Below are 21,827 nucleotides of genomic sequence, written 5' to 3' on the forward strand. Positions count from 1 at the left end.
CTCATGGTGTTGGTTTCAAAACATCATGTACCCTAGGAAAGCCATGTTTTGATCCTGATTCAATCTTGTCATGGCAGCTGTTTCTTTTAATCCTGATCCAATAATGTAGGTTGGAAAACCTTGATTAGATTATCTCCACAGGGATGTGACTCACCACATTGTGGGTGTGACCTTTTGATTAGATGGATATGTGCTCTACCCATCCCAGGTGGGTCTTTGTTTGTTTACCAGAATCCTTTAAATGAGGATACATTTTGGAGAGGATTCAGAAGTGGCAGAGAGAGAACAAACACATACTTTATGTCAACACCTGGAGAATAGAGACATTGTTGCTTGGCAATGATTTGAGCACAGCAGATATCACCATGAGATGTTAAACAAACCAAAACCTGGAGAGAGACAAAGGAAGCTAAGAGATGAAAGGTAGGCCCAGAGAAGCAAAGTTAGGAACCCCCACAGGAACTGAGGCTGAAAGCACCTTAGCCCAAGAGCAAGGACCAGCAGATGCCAGCCATGTGACTTCCAAGCCAGCATATGTGTCTTAGATGCACTGGCCTTTCTTGAATGATGGCAACCCTTTGTTAGGGTCTTAAGTTGGATGCTTTCACTTCCTTATAACTATAAATTTGTACCTTATTAAATTCTCTTTTTAAAAGCAGTTCCTTTTCTGGCATATTGCATTCCAGAAGCTTAAAATCTAATAACTCTATAATAGCACTGATAGCCTTTTTGTGTAATAACTGCATTTTTTTTATCAAAAAGAGGGGATACGATTATTTAATGTATTTTTTTAAACTTGTCACTAAAGTTTGTAGTTTGACTTTCATAAGCATAACAGGTATTTGGCAAATAACTACATTCCTTACCATTTTTTCTAGCCTAAATTTGTTTGCAGACAGATATAATTTATTCTTATGATTTAGTATCAATATTCCTGTGATTCTATTTTAGTATTTAAATTAACATTTTCTTCACCCTTTTCTGTTTTTTTAACTATTATCCATATTTCCTTTGTACTTCTCTTCCTTATTTTGTTTTGTAAAAATTCCTGTAGGATTTTTTTTTTTGTCATGGGCAGGTGTAGGAGCCAAAGGGTTAACAGAAAGCCTGTGGAATTTATTGGGAGTGACTGGCTTCAAAGTGGCCTTGAGGAGTTCTGCTGCAAACAGTGAGCTCCCAGCCATGAACCTTTTCTGGGGATGAAGGGGAAGAACATGGTCTGCAAACAAAATTGTTTTGTTTCTACTTTCACACATGAAGTATGGAACATTCCCTTTTTGCTACCCAGATATCCAGGAGGCTAGATTGAAAGTAACAAGAGAACAAGGGGGTAATATCCTGAAAATACAGGCTTGGTCAGCAAAAGAGCTATGAGAAATGATATAAAATAAAGCAGCTGGGGCTCTTCGGGGCTGCAGTCATCTTGTCTGTCTTCTGTGTGTGTCTGTGTGACTCATTCCACAGGAAGTGTCTGCATCCATGTTTTTTATTTTACAGGGGTTGCTGAAAGACTGCAACAGGCAGGGACTGGGAATTGAACCCAGGTCTCCGGTATGGCAGACAAGAATTCTGCCACTGAGCCACTGTTGCACCACCCTCTTACTTTTTTAAAGGTATGTCTTTGAAACAATTCTTTATTTTGCATCCTCCAAAATATCATTACCTAACAACACCTTCATATGAACCTAACCTTAAATTCTCACCACAAAAAAATCTAAATTCCCATATTTCCTAAGCCTCTGAATGCTCTATGTCATCCTTGATAGATATGTCATCATTTTATACACTTATTTATTCTTATTTTGCTTTTTTCATATGTTGTTTTTAATTGCATTTTGAAAAGTGCAGATAACACTTTTGTACTATTAATGTATATTTGTCATATTTTCTGGCCAGTGCATAACAAAGTGCCAGTCTACTTGGCAGTAATAATTAGTACTAAGCTGTTGTTTCAATATATGTACATATTTTGGCATTTTGTACTGTATCAAAGAAAATGGTTTCCCTGTGTGTATGCATATAAAATCACTTTGAAGTTTGCATATGCATTATCATCATGCTGAAATGTTAAAGTGTTAGAATTTTCCTTAGGGCAAAATAATTTAAATTCCAAAAAGTAGTGTCTTCAAGATGTTCAAAATCTATGGTACTATTAACATTATATAGGCCTTTTTATCCACCAAAGTTGAAAGATTTCGTATTAATACTTCCAGAATGACATTGCTCTGATTACAAACACATTGTTGAAAAACTTTTCAAATAAGTTGAACATGTTCTTTCCAAAACATTACATGATATCACCTAATGTGTTAAAGAGTTCTTTATTTCTGATGACAGTTTCAGAAAGTCTTACTTGTCATAAGATACAATATGTTGTATGAATAATACAGTGCTAATAATATGTACTATGCCTTATATATTATACAATGCATACCAGATATATAATTATATACTGTATAACATATAGCAGAGCATGATGTATATATATAAATAAATAACCCAGTGCTTATTTAACACTGAGGTGAATTTTAATTTAGGTATAAGACCCACTCCACAACCTCTTAAAAATGAATCCATTTGAAACAATTTCCCTGCTCAATTTGGAAGGATCTTTTTGCTAATGTGGAAAATAAAACGTGTATTTGTGAATGCGGCTTAGTTGTGATGGTTAGGTTCCTATGTTAACTTGGCCAAGTGATGATGTCCAGTTGTCTGCTCAGACAAGCACTTGCATGACCATTGCTGCAAGGATATTTTATAGCTGGATGTTAAACCAGAAATCTGGTGTATTAAATCATCAGTCATTTGATCACATCTGTGGCTGATTACATCTGTGATCAACTGAGATACTTCTCCTACCAATGAGATAATCCAACCAGTTGAAACTTTTTAAAGGAGAAGAGAAACTTCCTCACTGCTTCTTCAGCCTCTGAACCTTTGTGAGCGTTTGTCCAGACCCTTCCTCAGAGCTGCCAGCCTCACTGACTGCCTTGCAGATTTTGGACTCCTCCATTCCCACAGTTGCCTAAGACACCTTTACAGATCTCATGTTTACAGCATCTCCATTTGATTCTGCTTATGTAGAGAATCCTGAATAAGCAAAATACCATAAATTATGGGGTAACTCTTAGTCAGTATGTTATGTGTGGTCCATTTGATGATGCTCCACTAAAGGTCTGTTAGATCTTACATTCATTGGCCCTTCCTGGGTGCACATTAATTTATGACAGTAAGGAATGATGGATTAGACAAGAGAAAATGAACCTCTTCAAATTCTTAAGGCTAGGATAAAATATTAAATTTAGGAAATGTTTTATTTGTTTCTTACCTAAGATGCAAATACTATACATGACTTATGTGTCTATGCCAGCCACATAACCAACCAAGACCTAAATATTTCACATAATTTTATAGATGATCTGTGCATTTCATTTTAGTCATCTCTTCTTTGCTGTGGTATAATCTGTCACCTCTAATATTTTAATGAATAGACAATTATAGTAATAGCAATCAGCATAAAATTCAGTAACAGCACCAAAAATGATCATTCTGTGAATAAATCCAGGCAAGAAGATTTTCATATTTAAAAGGAAAAAATCCTCTCAGCTGTGAATATAAAATTTATCTGCACAAGTTCGAAGACCAAATGTCATGTGAAAAATGGCACGAAAAAGCCTATGGTAATCCATATCCTCCAGGTCGACTGTTGCTACAAACACATCACCCCCCCATTTTTTTATTCAAATGGGCTTTTCTTTTAAAAAAACATTTTTATTGTAAAATATAAGGTATGCACAAGGCAAAGAAAGAAAATTATCAGTAGTTTTCAAAGCTTACTTCAAGTGGTCACAGAACAGATCCCAGAAATGGTCAATGGCTACCATTCCACCATCTCAGATATTTCCCTCTAGCTGCTCCAAAACACTGGAGGTGAGAAGGAATATTAATATAGTTATTTAACAGACATACTCATTTGCTAAATTCCATATTTTCTGTTATATCTCCACCTTCTCCTTTGATCCTTCTCCCAATCTATAGGGATATTTGCAATAACCCTTATGACTTTTTCATGTTGAGAGGAGGGGACAAACTAAAGGATAGGGGGATGAAATTAATTGGTGGTCTTTGAGAGATTAGTCCCTCTGAATTTCAGAATTTATCTAACTTAGGAACACCCTTGGAGCTATGTGTTCCAGCAAGGCAAACTTACTACATGAACATTTTAAAGAATTTCAGGACAAGCCCTAGGTGTTTAAGGGTCAACACAACTGGTATTGATTGGGCTTTAGTAAACCATGTAAATTAACACTATCTAACTCAAGCTTGCATAAGAGTAGCCTCCAGAAAAGACCCTTAACTCTATTTGATCTCTCCTAGCCACCGATGCCTTATTTTACTTCACTTCTTTTTCCCTTTTTGTCCAGAAGGTGTTGTCAATCCCATAGGACAGGCTCATACTGGGGATTCACGCCCCACATTCTCATGAGACTTTCACTCATGGATGTCATATCCCATGTAGAGGAGAGGGTAATGATTTTCCTTGAAGAGTTGGGCTTAAAGAGAGATAAACCATCTTAGCAACAAAAAAGTTTTCCTGGAAGCAACTCTTAGGCCTTGTTATAGGTAGTCTTAGCTTCTCAACTACAAAAATAAGATTTGGGAGCTGAAGGATACAATGACTGAGAAGCACAACAGTAAATGGTGTTACATATATATGATGGAATATGGTGCAGCTCCAAAAAGGTAGGATGTTGAAGTAGGTTTATTAAAAAATGTGAATACACTTTGGGGATAATGTACTGTGCAAAATAAGTTCCAGAAATAAAAGAAAAATGCGCTAAAATTTCTTTCAGAAAATATTTATAAGAACAGGGGAGCTTATAATGTAAGCCCTTATAGCAGCCACATTTATTCTGAAGTTGTAACTGTATTTCTAGATTCTGAGACACTTAGCTATATGTGTATCAGGTGGTATAGTTCTTTGGAACTTTGAGTAACTCTGTGGAATCTAAAACCCAGAAATAGACTGCTGCAGCCCTGAAGGTTAGCATAGCTATATGTAGTAACAGTTAAATTAACCGAAAAAGATTTCAGGCCTCTACTTGGGTATAAAATGAAAACAATCTGGCTGTATCTAAGGTAAATAAAAATGCAGGGTAAAAGATGATAGCGAGTGTACTCTAGACTTTCACCTATTCAATGAGACCAAAGGCAGAGAGGTATATTATGTTCAGAGCCTAATTTTGGTAACACAAAACCTAAATCAACCTCTCTGGGTGGCTCATTTAAACAACTTAAGCTCCTTCAGTCCAGAAGGGGAATGTGGCTTTGTAATTTTGTATGGTTCATAGTAATACCTGAATACATCTTAGACAAAGGTGTTCTTATCATCAAAAGTATTGGTAGAGTCCCTTGAAGGTCCAAAGGGAATAATATATATACATTTATATATATGGAACTTTTAATCTTTCCCATCTGGAAAACTCTGGATACCCTTCCAACCACTGGGGACTCCCAAGAATATAAGCCAAACACTACAGTTTGAGATTTGCCCTTGTCAACTGAGCTTTTCTTTATAGACAGGAGGGAATTTATGAGCTAACTCACTTTGTCTCAAAGTTGCAATCCTCAAATTGTTTACCAGATACCCAAATAGAAATCTTATCAGACTTAGATAGGAAAATGATAAAATGTCTTAGTCCACACAAAGCTGTGGAAGATGTTGTGATAAGCATTAAAGAGGAATATCTGGAGTTATGTTATGAGGTTGACAAGTTACTAGTTAAAGTTACAATGCATATAAAGTAATTGCTATTTGTAAAACTGGTCAAGAGTAAATGTCATGAGTGCTTGATGTATTCAGAAAGAACCTATTACAGGTGCTCCTATTTTGGTAACATGACTTTAATTTAGTATTTTAATTCCATTAATTAACAGGAACAAATTAGAGGGTGAGTCCTAAGTGACTTAGCCAGATTTACTCTGTAATGTGATGTTTTATGAGGCCTGAGTGAATCATTTATTGCTTTTAGGTAATAAAGCAAATGTAGATCAAATAAACCAACCACCCGTATTTCATTGGGAGATCTTGATAGAGAAGATAATGGTACACCAGAGATGGACATATCCTGATTCCTGGGTATGCTCCTTAACATGGCAAAAGGATTTTGCAGATCAATAAAGCTAATGAATTTGAAATGAAGAGATTATCCTGGGTTTTTCTTGTGGCCCCAATCTAATCTTTGTTCTGACTTCTTAAATCATCAGTTATCCTTTTATGGCCTTCAACTTATTGGACGAGACTTCTCTCTTTGCAGAAGGTAATCTAATTAGTTTATTGTAAACATAATCAGCCATACATGTGATCAGATAGTTTATTTAAATCCACAAGTACCTTTTCTGTAACAATCAGGCCAGTGCTTGATTGACCAAGCAAATGGACACCAAAATCTAGCCAAATTAATTTGTGAGTGTAACCATCAAAATGAGGATAATATGAACAAATGTATGATAACAATTCAATAGCCTAGATGAAATGGACAAATTCCTGGAAACACACAAGCTCTATTGACTCAAGAAGAAATAAAAACTCTCAATCCACCAATAACAGTTGGGTACAAGAAAGAAGTCACTAGTTCTAGACCAGATACTAAAAATATTTGTTGTGCTTCTGATTTATATTTTAGATTTCTTTAGGTATTTTTCCCTCTCTTCTAAAATCATGCTAAATAAACAGAAGAACCTATGGAAATTTACATCAACTTTCATTTTAATTACATATATCAATATACAATACAATGCAAGCAGTGAATGTGAAGGTAGTCAGGATATTTGTTCTATTATTCTTAAACTCTTATGAGTACTTTTATAAATATTAAAATGCTACCTTCAGATAGAAGAAATATTTTAAAAGGATTGTCTATAGAGCATACATTTAAATGATTTTAGGACAAAGTTTTGGAGATTTGTACTTTGACCTCTAGATCATTATGGAGATACAATATGTTTTTGTTCCCTAACATTCAACTTCACTTTTCTTATATTCCTGCAGAGAGGAAGAAAACAGGTATGCAATGATATGTGATCTAATCAGTTTGCATAAAACAGAAAACCTAAAATTACATTTTTCTTTCTTTTTTTCCCACATGGACAAGCACAAGGAAATGAACCTGGGTCTCAGGCATGGCAGGCGAGAATTCTGCCACTGAGCCACCATCACACTGTCTTAGAATTATGTTTTATATATAAAATTTATATATAGAATTATAAAAAAAGTTTGCATACAATATAAAACCTAGAATTAATTGACCTCCCAAAGTCAACTAACTTTTTAAATCAAGGGCAGGTAGAATTCAGAGGTATCAAATAAAGCAATACAACAGACAAAACAACTTCTGGGAATTGGCATGGGTAATGCATTTCAGGAATGGCTCTGTCTGAGGATATGGGAGTTGAGTCTGAGGAGTTTTATTATGTGTCTATTTGAGAAAAGAAACTACAAGAGTTCTGGCAGACCAGGGTAGAGGCAGCACACAGTAAATCATCCTTCCTTTCTTGCTTTTCTGTACTCATGCCACCAGCACCCTTGCTATTAGGTCAGAGCCACTTTTCAGTATTTCCCCTGAGTAACAGCAACTGCCAAGAGAAGTGTTGATTGTCAGTATATTCCTGTCTCCCACTACAACCCCTTGATAACAGCTAACATAACTGTTACTACTCCATGGATCCTGAATTACAAACTATATCTGCCCCTGTTACAACTGGACATAAGGTTGCTTTTTGAGGCTGGGTAGGACTTGAGGGGTGGATGGGGAAAATGGGCAATATTATATCCATAAACATGCCATAACTCTGCTTGCTTTAGAATTTTGGATCATCTGTCAGGAAAAATATTACAAAATAGTCATTACCTATCCCTCTAACTTTAATAAATATCTCTATTACAGGGTCAAGCTACAAAATTGGAAAAGTAAATTCTTTTCAGAAGATGTGGATTATCTGGAACAATTAGTTTTAAGTATGATGACCTTGAACTCTTGTGATACCAATTTCCTCATCTAAAAGACCCAGATTTTGTAAGACTTATTAAAATTACCATGTAAGCAGGGATGGAAAAACATGTAATTTGGATGAAGATGTGTTGCAAACTCTTTACAGCGCCATCCAAATATAAGATATATTATTGTTATTGTGATTTCACAGATTTGCATTAAGTTTAATGTAATTCCAGTTAAGACAGTCCATTTCAAGAAATTGTAGCATACTTTCTTTTTTTAATCACTGAAAATGAGAATGGACAAGCGGTTATACTATTAAGACAAGAAGATAATGTTAACCCTTCACATCTATTTTCTTCTTTCAGTACCAGAGATTTCGTAGATCTGAATGATGGCTGTAGAGAACCACACTTGGTTTAGTGACTTCATATTCATAGGATTCTCTGGCAGACATGATGTGCAGCAGGTGCTGTTTGTGCTTTTTCTCTTGGTTTATGGAATAACCATGATTGTCAATCAAGGGATGATTCTACTAATAAAGCTAAACCCCAGACTTTACACACACATGTATTGTTTCCTGAACAATTTATCTTTCTGGGATATCTGCTATTCATCCACTGTCTCTCCAAAGATGCTGGCTGATTTCTTATCTAAGCAGAAGAAGATTCTATGTAATTTATGTGCCATCCAGATGTATTTTTTGGAGCATTTGCAGATGTGGAATGTCTCACATTGGCTGTCATGGCCTATGATCATTATATAGTCATTTGTAATCCACTTCTTTATACAATTGCCATGTCCAGGAGGCTCTGTATCCTGCTAGTGGCTGGTGTCAATATTGTAGGCTTGGTGGATTCAGCAATCCACACTTGTTGCACATTTCCATTGTCATTCTGTAATTCCAGTGTCATCAACCACTTCTTTTGTGACATCTCACCTTTACTAGTCCTCTCCTGCTCAGATGCATCCATCAGATAGTAATGTTTAGTTTCATTGGTTGTGTTGTGGGATGCAGCATTGTCACTGTCCTCTTCTACAGCTAATTCATAAATACCATCCTTAAAATGAATTCAGCGAAGGGGAGATGAAAAACATTCTCCACCTGCCTCTAACTCAACCACTGTGGTTGTATTCCATAGTAAACTCTTGTTCATGTATTTCTGGCCAAGTTAAAGTTACTCAATGGACAATGACAAATTGACCTCTGTTTTCTACATAATCGTGATCCCTATGTTAAACCCACTGATCTGTAGCATGAGGAAAAGGATGTGAAAGGTGCCCTGAATAAAGCAAGCAGCAGTAAATTCTGCTCCATATAAAGCTATGTTTTTTACACAAAAATATTTATTTAAAGAACATGAGAGATAAAGTTCAAGAGTTTTAACATAAATTTCTACAGACTTATATCATTCTCAGACATTTCCTTTGCTTATTGTGCTTAAATTGAGTATAGGGAGCAGTTATTACTGGTTTTAGTCTTCTGTATAAACTAAGGGAAATAGGAATAGGTTTGCCCTGCTCTTTTGTTGAGAGGATCATTTTATACCTCTCTTTTTGTCCAGGAGTATATCCCACTGAAAATTCATGGCTTAAATCCTACACAAACACAAATTCAACAAACATTCCTAAAAGTTCTGATTTTTTTAAAAGAATGATGAACAAATATAGTTGTTCAGGCAGAAGGGTGTTTAATGGGAATCTTAGCTTAATTTCTGTGTTCTGTATGGTCTCTATAGATGTCCTGCCATAACACTTAGATGTAAATAAGCAAGTGTGGACCTATGTGGAAGAATCTCCTGATTGAACGGGGGTTTAAATAAAAATATCTCATTATCTCAAATATTTGTCTTCTTCTATAATCTCAAATACCTTAAGTGTTAAAAGAATAATTTATATTATTTAAAAGACTTCTCAGTCACTGCTCAAATCCTTTCCCAATTCAATGCACTTTATAAAAATAAATTATTAAGTTTATCCATGATTATAGAACTAAACCTACTCATGTTATCTGAAATTCACATCTCTGTCCAGCTTTCACACATATGTGCAGGAAAAAGATATTCTTTACATTTTCTCCAGCTTTTCTTTTTAAGATACTAAATTAATAGCATTTACACATGGGAAAGAAGTCAAGAATTAAGAAAATGATAAGATGTGAGAGAATTTAAGAAAAGAACCTGAACTTCAAATTGAAACAGATCCAAATTAGCATCTTTATGCTACTAGTGACATGCTAATTGTGTCCTGAGGATAATTAACTTTGTCCATCCTCAGTTTTCTGTTTTGTTTAAGAGAGATTTAAAAAGTACATATATTTCCTTGGGGCATTTAACTTTATTTAAAGGTTCAAAACATGTTAGGTATTATTAGAGGAACACATATTTTTACAAAGAGGGCTTCCAAGATTTTACAGAGCCCTTAACAGTGAACTCATGATCCAGGGACTGTAACCCTAGTGTGGGAAGACAAGTGTATGTTAAACAGTATCATCTCATGAGAGGAAGCCTAGGATCCCTTCTCTATCCATTTTAGAACTGGCTCACCCAGTCTGCAGACTTCTGCTGTAGGTCTTAGCCTTCGTCCAGGTTTGTAGCTCTCTGCCCGTCTACTGTAGGATTGGTTCTCCTGACCCTGCATTCATTCCTGTTTAGAGCTTAGTAGAGGTTCCTACATGGCTGATGCTGGTCCCATATTGCTGCATCTGTTGCTATGTCCAACACCAGGAACCACACTCTTAATCTAAGCCTGAATTTTATATTCCCAAGTAGTGAGTTTAGATCATTAACCCAAGCGTACCTGATTTTATGGTATCCCATGTGACTCTATCCCCAGATCCTTGAACAAATGGCACATAGGTAAAAATCGACCAGTATTTTTCTATTTTAACTGACCCATGCATGTCAGAGTGCATTTCTTCCTCAGTATTTGGGAATAAAGTCTTGGTTTTTATCAGCCTCAGACTGCAATGCATTCCACTCTTCATTGTTGAAAGCACAGATGGGTCAGAGCTCTAACCTTCATTGATCTGCATGAAAAACCCCATCTTGTAAAAATGCATCCTAGTAGAGTGAATGAAACTGTGGTATGCAATTAGAGCCCACCATAAATTTTCATGGTCAGATGTCCTTCCTCTCTCTTTCATTTTTGGGCTCAGTGCTTTCTTTGGACTTTCCAGCTGCATCTTCTCCATAGGACATATTGCAGATTAGCAATAGACCAGATTGTGTCCTACCACTTGTAGGCCCCAGTCTCCATCCCTGGCTTCAAGAACCCCCCACCCCAGAGAATATTTAGCTTTTTGTTTACCAAGGAAGAGATTTTAGACTGAATACACTCTTGAGTAAATATTATTTGAGCCAGCTTTGTATTTAGTCAATATTTTCACATTGGTTTCTAAGAAACCACCTTGCTAGGTAACATCTTTTAATTCACTTATATACATAGTGCCACATGACAATGAATCAAAAATACTGCAAGGGAAAGACATAGTTTTGCCCTACTAGGGGCACATAGTCTAAGCTAAAAGCAGTGAATAGTAAACTTAGTTATGTTTATTTCATGCTAATTCTCTCAGTATCTATATTGTGGAAGAACTATAATAAAGAAGCAAGAGATAAAATAAGGAGTTAATGAATAAATATATTAAAAGTATAGATCATAGTCCCAAAGGGCTACAAGGAAGGTAGACAATGCTGACGGTGTTAAAAGAAGAAAAACTAAGATTCTAGTGAAGTTCAGAATACAAGTTACCTACAAATTAAAAAATGAATCAGCAAGAGTTAACATTTGAGCAGTGCTTCTTAGCATGAGTAGAATTTGAAAAATTAATCTACACTGTGCACATATGTACATAGAAACAAAATTAATTGGAAAAGTGACTCAGTGAATTGTACTTATTCCCCATACTAAAAAAGGGATTATAGCATGTTGATGGCTTATCCAATATCAGGGCTAATTGTGATGCAAGGGTAAGGTGAGAAGAGACAATAAGTAAGAATGCAAAATATAGCAAATAAAATGAAAGATGGATGTGAGATGTGCTCCTGAAATTAATATTGAAAATTTCAACATTAAAATGATAAGGAGACATACATAATATGTGATGTGAGGGTACCCTGACTCAGGTAGTAGGCCCTGGTCCCATTTTTTAGTTGAGGCCTTATTATATGCAGATTTAGGAAGCATGCACTTCAAACTCACTTTTCCATTATTATAATCATATAAGGAACAGACATTATTGAAACTTTGTCAGGTCCAGTTTCATCCCTTCCTAAGAAAGCAATTTCAGGCAGATCATTTTTCTAAAGGCATTTTTGTCATCTTTGTTGTTTACACTTTAAAGCAGAGGATTCAACATAGATATAATCAATGTAAAGAAAAGAGTTCACTTTGTTGATGTCCTGTGAGGAACCTGTGCTAGGTCTCAAAAAATGAAAATTTGGATGCCATGGTATATAGCAACTATGACCAGGTGGGAAGCACAAGTGGAGAAGCTTTTCCTTGTTCCCTCATCAGAGCCTGTTGTGAAGATAACTGTAATGATGTAGACACAAGAGGGAAGAGCTGTGAGAAGACAGCTTCAACCAAACTAGCGAAAGCCACCAGAATCATCTCATGCATATAAATGTCAGCACAGGACACAGAGAATATCTGGAAGATGTCACAGAAGAAATGGTTCATTACTTTGGATCAGAAAGACATGGATGGTATTAGTAGTATGAATAATTGCACTCATTGTGCCCCACAAAATGCTCCAATTTCCAGCTGACAGCAAACCCTCTTGAACATAACAGTATAAAGCAGTAGGTTGCAAATTGCTATGTACTAGCCATAAGCCATGACAGCCAAAAGGAAATATTCTGTATCGAACAAAGAAAAGAAAAATATAATTGTGCAGTACATCTATTATAAGAAATGGTTTTCTTATCAGAAACTAAGTTGAAAAGTAATTTGAGAGCAATGACTGAAGAATAACATACATCTCTGAAGACAATATGCACAGGAAAAAAGTACATAAGTGTTTGCAAACAGGATCTGGTTATGATTAAGAAAATCATTCCAAGGTTTTGTGTCAGGGTCAAAGAGTAGATGTTTTAAAAAAAAAAAACCTTAAAAAAAGAAGACTCTGAAGTTCTGGGTGGTCACTAAATCTCAGGATAAAGAATTCAGTCTTCATAGTGACATCCTCCTCCTCCATCCCTCTGAAGTGCTCCTAGATTTTTGGAGGTTTGACAAAGTTATGAGGATAATGTTAAAATAACCTAGACACTGACCAAATGGAAAAGAGGTTAAAAGAAATAGAGCAGTAGTCCTAAATTCACATTGGCATCCTGTTAACACCTTGGTGTGTAGCACAATGCACATATGTTCAAGTATTTGAGCAGGGCAATTCTTCATTTATAAACTAAACTGCTGCATTTGACATAAATTATTTCTCAAAGTTATTGGATTTCATAGTAAATGGCATGACCATTATGCCAGTTTCTGAACTCTAAAGCTAAGTTTCTTCCATTTTTTTCAACAGCATTTTCACTACATCCAGTGATCCACATCCAATGAATCCACAACTAAAAATTCTTGTCTCTGACCAATCTGCCAAATCCCCACCACATTAGTCATGCCCCCTTCATCTCAGTCAAGCCTCTTTTCCATACTCTCTACAATCAATCATTTCCAATTGTGGTAGTTAGATTCAGGTGTCAACTTGGCCAGTTGAAAATGCCTAGTTCTATTGCTGTGGACATGAGCCAATGGCATGTGAATCTTATCTGTTGCTGATTACATCTGCAATCAGCTAGGAGGCATGCCTGCTGCAATGAATGATATTTGATTTAATTGGCTTGAAGCTTAAATGAGAGAGCTCTAAGTAGCATAGCCCAGCAGCTTGGCATACCTCAATTCAACACTTGCAGCTCATCCCAGGCCTTTGGAAATGTGGAAAGGAATCACCCTGGAGAAAGTTGTTGGAACCCAGAGGCCTGGAGAGGCCAGCAGAGATTGCCCTGTGCCTTCCCATGTAAGAAAGAACCTCAGTTGAAAGTTAGCTCCCTTGCCTCAAAAGAACTATATGTTAACTAAATAAATCCCCTTTTGTTGAAAGCCAATCCATCTCAGGTGTGTTGCATTCTGGCAGCTAGCAAACTAGAACACCAATGCAATTCATTTTCCCTCATCTGCCACCCTGCCATAACACAAAATCCCTCTAACATCCTAAAAACTTGCCTCCACTAGCATTGGTGAAGTTAATGGAAGGTTTCTACCCCATGAATAAAGCAGACTTTCCTGCCTAGGGCCTGGATAGTAAGCTAATGGTTTTATACAAAGGAATCGTGTTCCATTCCTCAATTGGTCCCAGTTCTTTGAAAGAGAACACCTTAGTTAGTATAGCAGAGCAGAATTTGAGAATTCATAACTCCCAGATTGAACTTTTACAGAGTGCTGTTGTATGAGCCCTGTTCCTCAGAGTCCTTGAACATACACTTTCTTCTGAGAAAATATCTTCCCCTCACTTCTATAATTCTCATACCACAGTTTAAACACACACTTTTCTGTGGAGTCTTTACTGACTAACTCTAAATTATACTCCCTTATTCTCTATTGTTACATCTTATTCATTCTCTTCATAGCATTTATTACAATTTTAAATTGTTTCATAATTTATCTGTTTGTGTTTATTATCTGTCTCCCTTCCTATACTGTGCAATTGTTGAGAGTATAAATTACATCTTTTTTTCATTACTGGTTAACCAATGACTTGTATAATACCAAACCATACTATATATTAAGTCAATAAGAACTGATATATAAACACTGGACAATGACAAAATCATATATGACAATTGAACACTGACATACAACTTCTGTAGCAACTAGCTCAGGAATTTAAAATCTATAACATTTGCAATGACCAGCTTAAAAGGGGAGTACTTAGTGAATGGATCTCACTTTCCTACATTTTGCCCAATTTCCAACTGAGGCCAAGAAGAAAAACAGTCAAATATATTCCAAGGCCAATCATAGAAGATACCTTTTCTCTAGTTAGCCCATATGCAGCTTTCTGATTGGATTACAACCTCTAATTAGAGCATGATTGAAGCATGTTTTTTTCTCATTGTAATCTTCCTCCTTGTCCTGCCTGTCTTTGTATCTGCTAAATGCCAGTGTCTGGTGGCTGTGTACCACGCTGTAGCGAACTCTAAATAAAAAGACACTGTTTGATCCCACTTGATTTGTCTTCATTTATTTCCACAGTAGTTGAAAGCATTCTTCCAGGTAAATCCTCATATGTTGAAAAGTGGCTCTGTATTTCTCATCATCAGATGTGGCTTTACATCCAAGGAATAATGAAATTCCTTGGAAATACACTTAATAGAAAGAACAAACTTTTGATTTAGTTAGAAAAGTGACTGAATCTTGCTTCTAAAATTCAGATTCTGTGAAATAAAAATTAATCTCTAAATTTCAGTGTCTTCATCTATAATGTCAGAATGATAATACTTTCTTCATCAAGCTATACTTATAAAGTGTTAAATCAATTTCCTTCCACAAGCTCTTTATATACACAACCTTATTCATCCACTGTTCCAAAATGGCAATGTAACAACACTGGGTTGGTGTCATGTATTTTATTTTTCTAAGCTGTAGGCACAACTAGAGAAATCTCCAGCTTATCAATTTATTGTATATTCAATGCATAATATTGTACATCAGTGATGTCCAGGAATGCTTCCATCCACTACATAAGGAAAAATAATGAGACTTTGAAATAAGCTCACGTTAATCAATCAGTGTTATCTCTGCATTTAATTGTCCTCTCTCTACTTTAGGATTCTGTTAAATTATAAGTAAATGGTACCAGTGCGAATGATATTTACCCATAGACATGATCACTCTGCCCCATAAAAAAATAATTGATTTCTCTCCTGTAGAAGAAACCAGTATTGTATTTATTTTGAATTAATTCATGCACTCCTGAACTCTAAAATGTGGTTTTCTGAATTCTCTTTTGGACCAGCTGTACCAGTTAACTCATTAACTAATGAATTCATTAAAATTATTGATACACATTCATCATTTTATATTTGCAGGAGTCTTGATTTCATACTCTCTTTTCTCTCTCATATATATTTTTGTTTAACATTTCATATTCAGTTAATTCCCTCATTTTATTTAATAACTATTGTAAACCTACATTATTCTTTTAAAGTCACCATTCCACAATCTTTTCCTCACTCTCAGGAAACTACCTTTATTTCACAAATGAAAGTATACAGTGGTAAATAAATACATTCTTGACTTTCTAGTTAAGTCAACCTATAAGCATGTTAATCCATCTGTGGCTTCCTTCCTTCTACCTGCTTCTTTCTTTGGGGAAAATGTACCCCTCTTCTCTGAGGATAATTCCTCCAACTGTGGCTCCAAGGCCAGCTGTTTATTTTAATTCAAGTACATATGCTATTACTATCTCCCTTATAGATGTTCAGCATATAACAATATTTAAGTCATTTCCATCTTTACAAATATTTCCCCTATTTATTTTTTATTTTCCTTTATTTTATTCCACTGTTTCTTTACAGGAATCAACAGCTTTCCATTTTCCAACTTTGGCCTACTGAGATAACATTTGTCTCCAAATTTTAATGATATGCGATGTTTTCAGTGAGAACTGTCTACTTTGTGTATTGCTAAGACAGTCTATCTTATTTCCCTTTGTTAGGATAAGAAACAACCCCTCCCCAGGGATCTGCTTGACACCTTGAAGTGCACCTTTTTTTTTCACTTCTTGGGAAAACTGGCCTTTCACAAACTGAAGTAAAACACCTGGTATTTTAAAATCATGTGTGCACATAGTCTGTTTACTGTGTGCTATAAAAGGGGACCTTGGTTACCAGCTAGTTTGAAGTCTCACCCAGGTGAGCATGCTCTGCCTGGGACCATGTGACAGTTGGAACTCAGACCAGCTGTTCACCAAGGACTTCCCAGCCAGTACCCTCAGATGTTGTGGTGTCTCCTGGTTTGGTGAGCTTCTCTCACTCTATGTTCCTTTCTTTCTGATTCTATTTTCTCATTAATGTATTCTTAAGTATATCTAGTAATTATTATCATGTGGTATGATTTTATATTTGTAATTACTTTCATTAATTACATTTGCTTACAATCAAACAGTTATTATGATATATTGTGCTGAGTTACTTAATTGGGCTGTGAACTTGGGAATTTTAAGAGTCGAACAGAAAACTTAATTAAATCCCTTTTTATTCAAGGTCTCAAACTATATCTTAGTTGTCAAATCTAAAGGGTATTACTTAATAAGAAGTGCACTTGATTTCTATTATGACATCTTTTTTCTTAAATTCCCACAGCTCTTAGTTTTTAAATAACTCTCTTGATTTCCCTCCTGTAGTTCAGTTGCCTCTACACACTGTTGTACTTTCCTAGTACTTAATTATTGACTTACTTCTCTTCTCATGATGTACAATACCTCTAGTTAATTTTGTCTACTCTTCAACTACCACATGTACAATGATAACTTTTATATTTCCATTCCAAAATCATATCCTACTCAAATTTATTCCCTATGTCAGAACATATCAAAGTGGCAATACCCATTTAGATATCAAATAAGGACTGTAAATTTCAGCATGTCCAAAATAACATTTAGACATTTGGAAAGATTTCATGTCTTACAAATTATTCTGTTCTGCTATCTCTTTCTTGAGATATGTCTTTACCAACCACTGTGAGAGTACACATAAGAAACTTCCCCTAACTAAAGCTTAACCAAGAACTATTGATTAAAACTTGTAAATATGACAAATATCCAGACTTTCCTCTTTATTTACACTGTCATTCCATTATTTAACATCAGTTCTCTTTTTTCTCATTTGAACCTCTTAATTAGTTTCATTACCTCCAGTCTCATCTTACCCTGGCTCTGAACATGCAGCAAAATCTATCCATGTATCACTGTTTAAGTAAGACCTATGTATATGGAGTTTTTATTGTCACCTTCTTATTAGCCCCCTTCATTGATTCCCTGTATCCTACAAGCTTATAACTTAAATAACCTCATGTTTGAAATATATTATAATTAGTTCCATTTTCATCTATCTGTATTATCATAGGACCTGAGCTACCATTACCAAATCTTAACCACCATCTCAACTCCCAAGCTGTTGCAGATTCTTAATAAATGTAAATGTTCTTATTAAAATTATCTATGAACAGAGTAAAATAAACAGCATATCTGAGTAGTTGTTGTCTATGTCCAGAGAAATAAATATAATACAATAATTATTATTAATTCTCTTTTTTTATTCAGTGTTAATTTTTCTTCCTTTGTTCTGGTTTCTGGCTAGTTAAATTCAGTGAGATTTAGGTAAGTGTGGCCTGGTGATTACATTGGGTCACATAGCTCTGCTATAAAAAAACAAAGGTAGGCAACAAGAAACTCTGTATCATTGGAGAAATAAATGTTGTTAATAATCATTGACTTCATGGAATATGAAATTGAGACATAGAGAGCAAAACTTAAAAAGAAGATTAAATAGATGTCATTATTTCCTATGCTACATTTAATATACAGATACTAGTTACAAACTAATTTATATTTTCTTTTAGAGTATATGGGCAAGAAAGGCAGGTTTAGTTTTTTCAACACAGTAACAGAGACTTATGATGTGATTGGGGGCTCAAAGCATAGATCCTGGAGGTAGAATGCCTGGGTTTAAATCCAGTTTCTGCCACTTATTATCTGTGTATCTAGGGGCAAATTATTAATAATGCTATTGCTCAGTTTTCTGATATGGAAAGTGTATATTGTAGAATTAATGTTGTGATGCATATTAAACAAATTAGTACATAGGAATTATTTTGAAAAGTCCCTATCACATATGAAGCATTCAACAAATATAGCTATTATTATTCATCAGTTGTGCCAAGTTTGAGATTCACTAGACAAGAGTAGTTATTAATTCAGTATCAACAAGTATGTACTTATATCTTATACAAAAGTTGGATAAAGATGGCTTTTTGAGTTAAAATTCAACAATTTGGATTTCTGTTTTCCTCCTTAGAAAATATCAGTTCTCACAGAGTAGCATCCCATCTATTCTGTCTATAAACATGGAGCAATGGCTGTTAACTGGCCAAGAAGTGGAGCAATGGCCACTGCTGTGAAACTGAGAGAGAAATAAAGTTATCCCCAGTGTCCAGAAAGTAAAAGGTGGAGGGAAGTGCTTCTCTGTGTGCTAACCTTTATTTTGGCAGCTATGAAAAACAAACCTTGAAGAAGTATGCATTATAGAGAAAGGCTCCTTCTTAGGACCAATATTCAAATAAGCTGGCATCTGAGCCATAGGCAACACCCATCTCTTTGCTTGAGAATTAAGTCATCATAGAGGGAACAATACTAAAATCTTTAGAAGACACATACCTGATGGCATATTTTTATACAGTTGCATTCTCTATTAATTCTTCTATACCCAGATTTTTACATTATATCAGCAATAAATATCTATTGTGGTGTAAATCATTATAAAATATTTCAGCATCAAAAGATGACCAGAACACCTAATGGTAAATTGCCCAATTGATTTCTTCCTAACATTCAATTCTGTGATCAGAAATAAGGGTTTTGCATGGCAATTTTATATAAGGTATTACTTGCAATGATTTTTCAAGAAAGTCATATACTTATAGACTGAATGAAATTTGCAGGATGCAGAAATGAAATAATATAAGACAAATAGAACAATGAAAGGAAACAAACGTTAACAAACAAAAGAGAAGACAATAATGTTCTTCTATGCAATTGTCAGCTGGCAAGAAAAGTTTCTGAAAACATTGAGAAGATAATGGATTTCTGCAGCAAGTTCACTACATTGATCCCTATAGATATTGTCTTTTCTTAATTTAATGAGAGAATATGTTGCCTAGTAAATACATATATAGCTACAAAGAGACCTAAGATGGCTTTGAATTCCACTTCTACGGGTGTGAACTTTAGTCTATGACAGAAGAAATATTTACCATTAGGTGTTCTGGTCATCTTTTGATGCTGAAATATTTTATAATGATTTACACCACAATAGATATTTATTGCTGATATAATGTAAAAATCTGGGTATAGAAGAATTAATAGAGAATGCAACTGTATAAAAATATGCCATCAAGTATGTGTCTTCTAAAGCTTTTAGTATTGTTCCCTCTATGATGACTTAATTCTCAAGCAGACACTCTCTTCTTCTTGACAAAGAAAGGTACAAAAGTTTTTGCTTGAATCTTCCCAGAGGATAATAATTTAACATTCACTATTTATTTAATCTTCATGATGATTTTATGATAGAGTATATCTCCATTTTAGAATGGAGCCATTTCTAAAATGTATCATTTTAACCGTGCAGTGAAACAGTTATAACAAAATTATAACATCTGAAATATGACTGAAAAGTAATACCCACATATACACAAAAACCCATGAGAATCTCAGTCCATATTTTTTCCAGAAAATGCAAATAATATGGAATAAATGTATGCATATTTAATGGAAGGAAAGTGGCATCAATATATGAAGAATCACAAATTTCGATGTAAAAAATGTCTTCCTGAGTGCATTTTCTTAGAATTGATGTTGAGATTAAATAAACCATCCAAGATACCCATTCAAAACCTTTACAGGGGGCAGAACATGGTGGCTCAACAGGCAGAGTTCTCACTTGCCATGCTGGAGACTTGGGTCTGCCCATGCAAAAAAAAAAACCTTTACAGATTGGAGAAGAGCAGTAAAGTAAAGAAAGCATGTACATTTGAACTATGCTCTGCCCAATACTGGATATTTGAAAATAAGGATCAAGGCAAGTGAGCGATAAAGAAGCATGCATAGAGTATATATGTTAAATCCATTTCTCTTTACCATTTCAACCCCAGTCACCCAAATAAAATCTCCTCCATGAAGCTTCCATGTGAAATCCTGAGTCTAGCTAAGGAATCAGCCCCTGAAAGAGTAATTTGAATCCCACAATTTTAATTGTTCCTCAGGCTATAGATCAGGGGATTCAGCATGGGAATCACTACAGCATAGATACTATGGCCACTTTATCAGTTTCCAGGCTGTAGTCAGAACTGGGCTGCAATAAATGAAAATGATCACTCCATGGAAGACAACAATGCCTGTGAGGTGGGAGACGCAAGTGGAAAAGGCTTCGTGTCTTCCCTCAGCAGAGCAATGAGGATGATCATGATGGTGATGATGTCACTGAAAGCAGTCATGCTGCACACCAGCAGTTCATGCATAGACACAGAGCCAGCAAGAGAAAAGAGAGTGGGGTAAATCACAGAAGGAGTGATTAATCATATTGGTCTATAGAATGGCATCTCAAGAGTTAAACAAATGTGAATCAGAGAACACACCACTCCACAGAAATAGAAGGCAGACACCAGTCCCAAACAGAGCTTCTGGGACATGATAACCATGTACAGCAGGGAGTAACAGATGGCCACATAGTTGTCATAGGCCATCATGGCCAGCAGAGTGGTCCTTAATTACATAAGTACAAAATAAATAGAATTTTACCATGCAACCTAGCAAGGAAATGGCTTTTATATTGGCCAGCATCTTAGGAACAATAACAATGAAGATGCAGAATCCACAAGACACAAGAGGCTAAGGATCAAGTACATGGAGGTGTGAAGCTGAGAGCTGGCCTGGATCACTGTGGTCATGCCCAGGTTGCCCATCACTGTGACTCCATAGATGAGAAGGAACATGAGGAGGAGGAATACGCCCAGCTCAGGGACATCTGACAATCCCAGGAGAATGAACTTGGACAC

At 35.5% G+C, this 21,827-nt stretch overlaps 1 long non-coding RNA gene and 1 pseudogene across 2 annotated transcripts; one reads left to right on the top strand and one right to left on the bottom strand.

Moving 5' to 3' along the window:
- The first annotated feature begins 1,410 nt into the window (after window positions 1-1,410).
- On the top strand, window positions 1,411-9,712 carry LOC143679116 (uncharacterized). Of its 2 annotated transcripts, XR_013173564.1 has the most exons (4): window positions 1,411-1,613; window positions 6,268-6,320; window positions 7,947-8,075; window positions 8,363-9,712. It is a non-coding gene; the product is annotated as an uncharacterized LOC143679116 (long non-coding RNA). The 2 variants fall into 2 exon arrangements; XR_013173565.1 differs by lacking the exon at window positions 6,268-6,320.
- Window positions 9,713-12,267: 2,555 nt separating this feature from the next.
- LOC143679117 (olfactory receptor 5L1-like) lies at window positions 12,268-13,194 on the bottom strand (annotated as a pseudogene).
- Window positions 13,195-21,827: the final 8,633 nt, after the last annotated feature.

The sequence above is a fragment of the Tamandua tetradactyla genome, chromosome 4, assembly GCF_023851605.1.
Source record: "Tamandua tetradactyla isolate mTamTet1 chromosome 4, mTamTet1.pri, whole genome shotgun sequence".
Taxonomy (NCBI): domain Eukaryota; kingdom Metazoa; phylum Chordata; class Mammalia; order Pilosa; family Myrmecophagidae; genus Tamandua; species Tamandua tetradactyla.